Source organism: Myotis brandtii, unplaced genomic scaffold, assembly GCF_000412655.1.
Source record: "Myotis brandtii unplaced genomic scaffold, ASM41265v1 scaffold639, whole genome shotgun sequence".
Taxonomy (NCBI): Eukaryota; Metazoa; Chordata; class Mammalia; order Chiroptera; family Vespertilionidae; genus Myotis; species Myotis brandtii.
In genome coordinates, this window is record NW_005370452.1 from 839,174 (window position 1) to 849,570 (window position 10,397).

Here is a 10,397-nt window from a genome sequence, read left to right on the forward strand (position 1 = left end):
TCAAAAGCACGTTGCTGGTCCTCCAAATGTCTGCCCTCGCTGGCTGATGACACTTACAGGGCAAACCTCCGCCACAAACTACAGGCAGGCAAAGGTTAGAGTAGCCTGTCGTCCTGGGAGATGTGGAGCAGGAGGCCTCCCGTATTTTTTTGTGTATTTTCAACAAAATGCAGTAGGATGGGCACTGATTTCACCATCCTGGGAAAACATTGCTCACCTGTGACCTGTTCACCTTTGTAACTGCCACAGAGCCTTTACACAATGGGCATTCAACAAAGACCCACCAAACAGAAGAGAATCCACCAAACTCATTCCTATAAAATTCACCTGACAGTTTATCTGAATGTTTACTGGTTCTGGGAAACCAGTTTTAATCTGGAACTTCAAGAAACCCATGGATTAATGACTCATAGAACTAAAAATGCTCTTAAATGTGCTCAATGATAGGGCTGTAACGGGATTTTGCATGGATCCCAGGTGAAAATTAAGCCTGTTCCCTGGTTTAGCACCACGTGTAGATCATGTGGTATCAAAATGCTTATCAGGCGGCTTGGCTTCTCCACCTTAGTTCAGGGCCCCCTTTCCCTGGGGGAGTCTGGGACTTTGGTTGACTCTGCTGTTCTAGGCATGAATTCTAAGTAAGTGGAGTGCTTGCTTCAGTAGCACAAATGCAAACCCACACATATATGGGCAACTAATTTTTTATCCTTACCCGAGGATGTGTTTATTGAATTTAGAGAGAAAGGAAGAGAGAGAGAGAGAGAGAGAGAGAGAGAGAGAGGTGAGAAACATCAATAGGTTGCCTCCTATACTCTACCCAACTGGGGATCGAACCCCAAACAAACCTAGGTATGTGCCCTGACCAAGAATTGAACCTGAAACCTTTTAGTGTATGGGAGGATGCTCTAACCAACTGAGCCACCTGCCCAGGGATTTTTTTTTTGACAATTAATTTTAGAAAAATATGCCAAGAATATATAATGGAGAAAGGAAAGCATCTTCAATAATTGCCGTTGGGAATACTGGACAGCCATGTGCAAATGAATAAAAGTAGACTGCTACCTGACACCGTACACAAAAATGAGTCAAATAGATTAAAGATTTTAAATGTAAGACATGAAACAATAAAAATATATAAAAGAAAACATAGGCAGTAAACATATGAACCTTGGTCTCTGAGGGGTGTTTGTGAACTTGACTCCGAAGGCAAGGGAGGTAAAAGAAAAAAATAAGTGAGTGGGACGACATCAAATTAAAAAGTTTCTGCACAGCAAAATAAACCTTCAATAAACAAAAAGGCAACCTACTGAATGGGAGAAGATATTTGCAAAGGATACCTCAAACCAGGGGCTAATATCCAAAATATATAAAGAAGTGACACAAGTCTAAGAAAGTGAGAGTCTCTCATTATGAAGTACCCACTTCGGGGGTGGTGACGAGGGTCCGTGGCTTTCATGGGGCTGCTGTGACTTTAGGGCAGCCTGGCCTGAGGAGTGCGATGGTTTATAGCATCTTCAATGCCCATGTTCAAGAGCTCAGTGACTATGTGGAGAGACTTAGTGGCAAGAGCGGTGAAAGGATTTGCTGGATGGGAAAGAGCTATGGAATGGTATAGTTTTATCAAATTAACACAGAAATCATAGCTCATCAAACTACCTCTCTGTGCTGATGGCTGAGAAGCTTTTGATTTGTATTTAAAGCCCTTGAACTCCTGAGTTTATTTTGGTGTTTGCCAACTCTCTGTAGCTTCCTCTTATCATCCTGCCTTCAATTACACCTTCTTTTCATCCTATTGTGACTAGTTGAGTTAGCCATTCAAAGTTTTTGAATCAGAGGCAGCATAAACAAACTAGCAAAAATACATATGTGTATACAAATACACTTGATATTGCCGATACGGAGCACTCCTGAGCATTCACGAAAATGGACTTAACATTTTGGGACAATAGTCTGGGAATTAGTCTAAGGTACACCCGTATTTCAGTAACAGCCATTAATTCTAAATTGCTTTTCAATCATTTAAATAAGAAATGAATTTGGAATTTTCATGTCTCTCGATGGCCATGTGATACTGAATATGGTTTTTAAAAAAATGCCCATTATCTGGAAAATATCTTCCACCTAATGTCTGTGCTTTAGTAGAATATTGTCTCAATCTGGACCGGACTCAGTAACAGAGCTTTCTGTAGGAACGGAACTTTCCGTGTCTGGGGTTGTCCCAGGTGGTGGCCACCAACCACATGTGGCTGCCAAACACTTGTAATGTGGCTGGTGAGACTGAGAAACTAAATTTACAATGTTATTACTTAAGTATAGCATAGGGAACACAGTTAATAATATTGTAATAGCTACGCATAGTGTTAGATGGTACTAGACTTAAGGGTGATCACTTATATGAATTACATAAATGTTTCATCACTATGCTATACACCTGAAACTACTAGAATATTGCATGTTGACTGTGATTGAAAAATAAAATAATTGTGTTTAAAAATCATTATTTAATTTTTTTTAGATGTGAGTGGCCACATGTGGCTAATAGTGACTGCCTTCACACAGGTCTTCAGAGTAAGTCCAGCATGCTCACAGGACTGATGGGTGTTATGATGGGAGAGTAAGAAGTCCCTCGTGCAGGGTGTTTATACCTTGCCAAGCACATGGAAGATTAGGAACTGTGCCGTGCTGCAGGCAACGGTGGAGTAAAGATTGGGTTTTAGTGCTCATCCCTGGGAGATGGTGACTCTCACTTCTCGGGGCAGAGATGATGGTCAGGCCACCGCACCGGAAGGAAACAGTGAAAGAGGCAAAAGAGGACAAGTGGAAAGGTCAGAATGTGAGCCAGTGCCAACAGCTAACAGGAATTGAAGGCCTTTGTTTTGGACCTGAAAACAAATCTGCAGACCATGTTCAAATTGCATTTTAGCTGCAGGCTTTTCAGAAGAACAGTGGTGCTAGTCCAGCACCATAAAAAAGAGAACAGGAGGGAACTGTGCGAGGGCAGGCAGCATCCAGAGTAGTGGCCTCGGGAAGTGTGAGGGGATCTGGATGCACAACTCTCTCTCCCCAGGAGCCTGGAGGCATAGGTGCCAATCGCCTGCTATGGCTCAGCCCAGTTGACAGGTGTCCTGGCCCTCAATCCACTGAGTCAGCAGCCAGGTGAGCGCAAGCTCAGGTGAGCACAGTGCTGGGAGGATTCAAGAGGAAATCCCGTCTGTTCGGCTGCCACCTCATCTGCACCTGTTCCTGCGTTCTGGCTGGTTCTCTGGGGAGAAGTCATGTCACGGAACAGGAAGGACATTCTCCCAAGGTCACCATGCAGCCAGGGCACAGGTGATACCAATCCTGCTGCCTAGAGAGCTCGAGGAAGTGAGACAACTGTCCAGCTCCTGCCCTTTCCTCAGCGGAGGGACAGACCGTCCTGCCTGCCCTGGCTGCTCCCGAGAGCCCACCCGCCCCGGAAGCCGGGGTCACTCAGGGGCCCAGGAAAAAGTGACCTGAGATCCAAGCCCCAGGAAAATTAGGAGCTGCCAGGCCCTCACTGTCCGGTTCGCACTTGTAGAAATGATGCAGTTCTTATCCGGTGCTTTTGGGAGCAGATTTCTCCCTTACGAGATTTAAGGAAAACCTCCGTTTAGTGCACCTGCATTTTGTCCTTGCTTTTACTCTCTACGCAACCCTGAACATGCAACCCCGTGACTGTCTTCATGCCCTGGTTCTGTATTTGTGGGCAGGGAATCTGAGCCAAAACCCAAATCAAACCCCACCCGGGCATGCCTGGTGTGGCGGTTGCTGCCAGTGCTCTGACCGCAGCTCTCCCCTCCCACAGCCACAGGAAAGGTGAACTCTATGTGCACCTATGTTTCTGTGCCTGAGGTTTTCTCTTGGACGGGGTCCACGTGCCACATTGGGGCTCCCAGGAGCGTGGAGTGGCCCTGGACTGGTGCTGAGGGCAGTTGGTGTGTGAACATCTGGCTCCCTGGGCCTGGTTCCGAGGCTGAGTCTACAGGAGCCTGAAGTCTTCCCAGAAGGGTTGACTCCCTCCAGTGCCCCCTGGTTTCTGGAGGGAGCATGCGCCTCCTACTGGCTGCCCTTCCTTCCTTGTCATTCCCCCCTCACCCCAGATGAGCCACCTCTCTCTGTCCTTGCCCTAGAGTCTGCCCCCACCTCCCAGAGACAACAGCAGCCGGGAGAGCTCTTTAATTGACAACTTGAGTTAATGACCCACTCAACAGAGGCAAAGTCTTTCTTTTCCTTCTCCCTGTACATGAGGAGAGTCCTGCTTCGGAGGCATCCAGCCAGCTCACTACTCAAGCTCACATCCTTGACACAGTCCCTTCCTACCGAACATCTGCTGCTTTAACTATGTCGGCTGCTCTAAGCTTTGGAAAAGAAAGGTTGGCCTCATTTCCTGTGACAAGGCCACCCTGTTTCACGCCACAATGAGGACCAGGCAAGACGCACTTGTTTGAATGGGACCGTGTAAGAGCACCGTCTGAAGTGCAGCCCTTCCAATGACCCTCTGCACCTGAGAGGCACCAGAAAGAAGGAAAATGAGGGAATGTTCCAGAATGATAATAATAATTCGTGGAATGATAAACAGAGGGTTGCCAATGGCCCCACGGAGGCATCTGGATTTTAAAGGTCTCAGTGATGATAGCAAGTGGGAGACGTGCCAGGTAGTTTATTTTAAACCCGTCTGTCTATTTGTGATTCACACATGCTCCGTTTCAGGAGCAGGAAAGAGCAGGGATGTCCCACCCTGGTCACTGCTCGTCTGGGCTCTGGTCCCTGCGCTCGCTGTGAGGAGCGAAGCTTGAAGCTGGTGATGTTGGCTCCCTGCCCGCTGGAGGGAGGGTTTCCATGAGTAAATTTCAAATTCAAAGTTGGAGGCAGCTGCATTGAGTGAGAGAGAGATAACGTCACTCAGATGCTGGCCCTGGAAGTCACCGGTGCTTTCTGCCATCCTTTATTGGAAAATGGCAGGATTTGCTAAATGGCAAATTGGACAGCAAACGATTCTCATTTATTTTTCTCCTTCAGATCATTTAAGCAAATTCATATCAAAAAGCAAATTTTACTTGCCCTTCTTTATAATTCTTACTACAAGCCAAGTGAGGCAGAGAAATTCCGGAATGCTGCAATTTTCTCTGGGGAAAAGCAATTATGGGAGCTGGTATTATCAGCAAAAAGCTCCCCTAAGTATTAAGTGCATGAGTCCAGTTGGCTTGGTAAATCTACTCTGGATATGACTAGGAAAGGATAGGGACCCACTTGCTTTTTTTCATATGCTGGGATTTAAGATTTTTGTCTTTATTATTTCCTTTCCTTATTTTTTCTGGCCAGCTTACCTTTTGAATTTGCTAACAGCATACACTCTTTGGATTTCTAATTCGCAGTTTTGTCAGGATGCCTTCAACCTTGTGAAACCCTTTTCCCAGGATAAATGTGGGTCCTGGGAGCCCTGCCCATTGTAACCCAGAACAGCATAAAAAGCGCTGAGAATTATGAGCCATCTGGGCAACTATTAAATTTCATTAGATCTCTGTTTCCGCATCTGAATAACCAGATATAAGCTCGAGGGGGGCATAGTTTTCCCTACAATTATATATATATAGCTCCAGTATGGAGGACAGAACTCATTACATAATAGGTGCTCATTAAATTCTTCTTGAGTGAATGGAGGATGGTGTGATTCACATCTCTTTCAGTACTAAGTCACCAAGAAATAGATCTTCTTAGTGGGAATCTAACATCACTTCAAGGCTAAGACATAGATGAAGCATAGCAGGCACTACTTAGATTGTACTTAGAGGACCAACCCATAAAAATATTCTAGCAATGAAAGTTATGGATACAGGATTCTTCCAATCAAGTCAGAAAATATCCTGTTGACTAATTTGGGAAACCCTGTTCTTTTAAGTAGAAGCAGTTGTTCAAAAAGATGAACTTAAAAAGCTGGACACTTGTCCACTACTTAAATTTAGAACCATTCTTTTTTTAAAAATATATATTTATTGATTTCAGAGAGGAAGGCAGAGGGAGAGATAGAAACACCAATAATGAGAGAGAATCATCAATCAGCTGCCTACTGGGGTTTGAGCCAGCAATCCAGGCATGTACCCTGACCAGGAATCGAACCATGACCTCCTGGTTCATAGGTTAACACTCAACCACTGAGCCACACCTGCCGGGCACCACCATTCTTAGTCAGCAACAATAACAGCAACAACAAACCCTAACCCTAGACGATTTGTTCAATTCTAAGACAAGTGATGACTTTTAAAGTTATTTAATGATTGTTCTAAATTTTATTTTTAAATTCATGTCTGCTGATATGTACTAAACCCTGGAACACCTACAGCATCTCTGAAAACGTAAAATTGTTTAATGTTTCAGCATGTATCCTATTAAAACCATGTCCTGCACATCAAGTCTTCTGGAGAGAAATACATATTCCTGAATCTCTCCTAAGATGTGCTGAATGAAAGCAGACCTTCACATCTACGTTTCCAAAAGCCCCAGGGAGGAGCCACCTAAAGCTGAGCCAGAGACGGTTACCAAGTCTCCAGTGTGCCACTGAGATCTAGAACGACATCAGATGGTACACATGGACCCTCTGCCAGGAGATGCCTGCTCCTCTGGGCTCTACTGCCTTCCCAGTTGATCTGATATGTTCGTTATATTATTAGACCATGAAGAAGCCATAGACTCCAGGATTTGGAGCTTTCCATAGCATACTACCAAAAGCATAGACTCAAATATGTTTCCATCTTACATATTTTTATAACTATTTTTTCCCTTTGCTCTCTTGACAAAGTAATTATAGAACATTCACATAATTGCCCCACAGGCTACATCTCCCCAACTGGAGATGTCTTTGCTGAAGGTTCAGTGCCCTGGACAGAGTGTGTTACTTAGTGTCAGCGCCCATGCTGTCCTTGACCCCAGGAATTGCACTTGGAATTTATCCTAAGAAAGTAATTGGATACGTTGACATTGGCATATGTGTGAGAGTTTTCATGCCAGTATTTCCCATGAGACCAAAAAGCACAAGTATAAACGCTCAATGGAAACTAAATGAGGTTGTATCCATACAAAGGAGCATGTACATGTGGCAATGCTCCCCTTCACTGTTAGTGTGGAGATAGCTGTTCGAGATGGTTCCAGCCTTGGGAGCCTTTTGTTGAACCCGCGTCCAGGAGAACAGGGGCTGGAGGAGAGAACATGCTGCTCTCCCAGTATCAAGACAATCAGCTATCACAAATTTTCAAGCTCAGGGCTCCTTCTCTTCTTTAAGATCCATGCAACTTTCCCATGTTGTGTTCTCTGTGGCTCCCCTTTCTTCCTGTCACTCAGTGTGTGGGTCCTTGTATAATGTGGATTCTTACTCTTAAAGACCCTACAGCAATTTCCTCTTTTCAGCAATCATATTTTTCTTCTTCCTTCAAACCGTTTCACCATGACTATTAAACTAGTGTATTTTAACGCTGGTTTTCTGCAGCCCCGATAAAGTGTTTCAGTTCTATCTTTTAGAACATTTACATGGCCTGTTTGGTGGGGAGTGTGCACCTGAAATGCATGATGAGGTTCCTTTCCCACGGCTGTAATCTCATCGCCTGCTCCTAAGTATATGCCTCATTTGTGCCTCTGTTTTCCTCACGGTGTTTATGACTCCTCACTCCTACTTGAGCGAGGATTACAATGTTATTGGCTATAAAGCCTTTAAGCTCTCTTTTCAGGTATGTTTCAAGCCTTGATCTTCTATACTAACCGGCACCGCCTGCTCCACCAGCTGACATGGACTGAGTGGAAAGAATGATGTGCTCAAGGGCCCCACCTCCCCCTCTCTTCTGGGTGCATTCACTCCCCCCTCCCCCCGTTAATAAGAGCCCCAATGCGCATTTCTATTGGCAAATCAATAAGGCTAAAGGAAGAAATCTGATGTGAGCCATGGTTATTACACACCATTTTGTATTTGTGTTCTTCACAGGGGAAAGTATGGCAGTTACGTATGAACCTCTGTTTAATCAGATGACAAATTAACAATAATAACAAATAATTATCCACTTAGATACCTGATGTAGAAGTTGAAAATAATATTTTAATGGGGATTGCATTGAATCTATAAATTGCTTTGGGTAGTATGGACATTTTAGTGATGTTGATTCTACCAATCCATGAACACGATATGTTCTTCTATTTGTTTATGGCTTCCTCTATCTCTTTTTTCCATGTCCTGTAGTTTTCCAAGTATAGATCTTTTATCTCCTTAGTTCAGTTTATTCCTAGGTATCTTAATTTTTTTGGTACAGTGGTAAATGGGATTTTTTTTTAGTTTCTATTTCTGTGAGTTTATTATTGGTGTATAAAAAAGCCATAGATTTCTGGGTGTTAATTTTGTATCCTGCCACATTGCCAAATTTATTTATTAACTCTAGTAGTTTTTTGATGGAATCTTTGGGGTTTTCTATGTACAGTATCATGTCATCTGTGAATAAGGACAGTTTTACTTCTTTTCCAATTTGGATGCTTTTTATTTCTTCTTATTGTCTGACCGCTATGGTTAGCACTTCCAGTACCATATGGAACAGAAGTGGCATATTTCACAGATCTAGAACAAACTATCTAAAATTCATCTCGAATAAAAAAAGACCCCAAATATCCACAGCAATCCTGAGAAAGGAGAACAAAGTTGGAGGGATCACAATACCAGATATCAAGCTATATTACAAAGCCACGGTTCTCAAAACTGCCTGGTACTGGCACAAGAACAGACATAGAGACCAATGGACTAGAACAGACCAGAAATAGACCCAAGCCATATGCTCAATTAATATTTGACAAAGGAGGAAAGAGCACACAATGGAGTCAAAACAGTCTCTTCAAATGGTACTGGTAAATTTGGTCAGATACATGCAAAAAAAAAAAGTAAAAGAAGATCACCAACTTACACCATACACAAAAACAAACTCAAAATGGTTAAAGGATTTAAATATAAGATGGGAAACCATAAAAATCTTAGAAGACTCCATAGGCAGCAAAATATCAGACATATGTTGTAGCAATATCTTTACCGATACAACTCCTAGGGCAATGAAAACTAAGCAGAAAATAAATAAGTGGGATTACATCAAAATAAAAAGTTTCTGCACAGCAAAAGAAACCATCAACAAAACAACAAGAAAGCCCTATGCATGAGAGAACATACTAGTATTTGCCAATGCTATTTCAGATAAGGGTTTAATCTCCAAAATTTACAGGGAACTCATACAACTTAACAAAAGGGAGTTAAACAGTCCAATAAAAATGGGCAAAGGACCTAAATAGACACTTTTTGAAAAGGACATACAGAAGACCGAGAGACATATGAAAACATGCTCAAAGTCACTAATCATTCGAGAAATGCAAATCAAAATGACAATGAGGTACCATCTCACACCTGTCAGAATGGCTATCATCAACAAATCAACATAGGACAAGTGCTGGCGAGGATGTGGAGAAAAAGGAACCCTTGTGCACTGCTGGTGGGAATGCAGACTGGTGCAGCCACTGTGGAAGACAGTATGGAGTTTCCTCAAAAAGTTAAAAATGGAACTCCCATTTTACCCAGTAATCCCACTTATAAGACTATATCCCAAGAAACCAGAAACACCAATCAGAAAGGACATATGCACCCCTATGTTCATAGCAGCACAATTTACAATAGCCAAGATTTGGAAACAGCCTAAGTGCCCATCAGCAGATGAGTGGATTAAAAAACTGTGGTACATCTACCCCATGGAATACTATGCTGCTATAAAAAAGAAGGAACTTTTACTATTTGCAATAGCATGGATGGAACCGAAGAGCATTATGCTAAGTGAGATATGCCAGTCGGAGAAAGATAAATATCACATGAGCTTACTCATATGTGGGATATAATGATCAACATAAACTGATGAACAAAAATAGATCCAGAGACAAGGTAGCACTGAACAGACCGTCCAACCTCAGAGAGAAGGCAGAGGAGGGGAGGGGGTTAGAGATCAACCAAAGGACTTGTATGTATGCGTATTAGTATAACCAATGGACACAGACACTGGGTGGGGGCTTGCCCTTGGGGGTGGGAGTGGGATGGGGGGGTCAATTGGGGAAAAGGATACATATGTAATACTTTAAACAATAAAAAAAATAAACTAGTAAAAAACTTTGACAAAAAAAGAAAATAATATTTTATCATAAGAACTTTTAAATAGAACCGTACATTTCAGGCATGTCAACTGAAAGAGAATGCAGTCGTAACATTCTATGTTACAGATCTGAACGTTAAATGCCAGCATGGTTCACTGAAGTAGGTCACACAGCTGGGTGTGGGTGAGTGAAGGGAGAGAGTCTTGGAACTTCCTGAGCTGGATCAC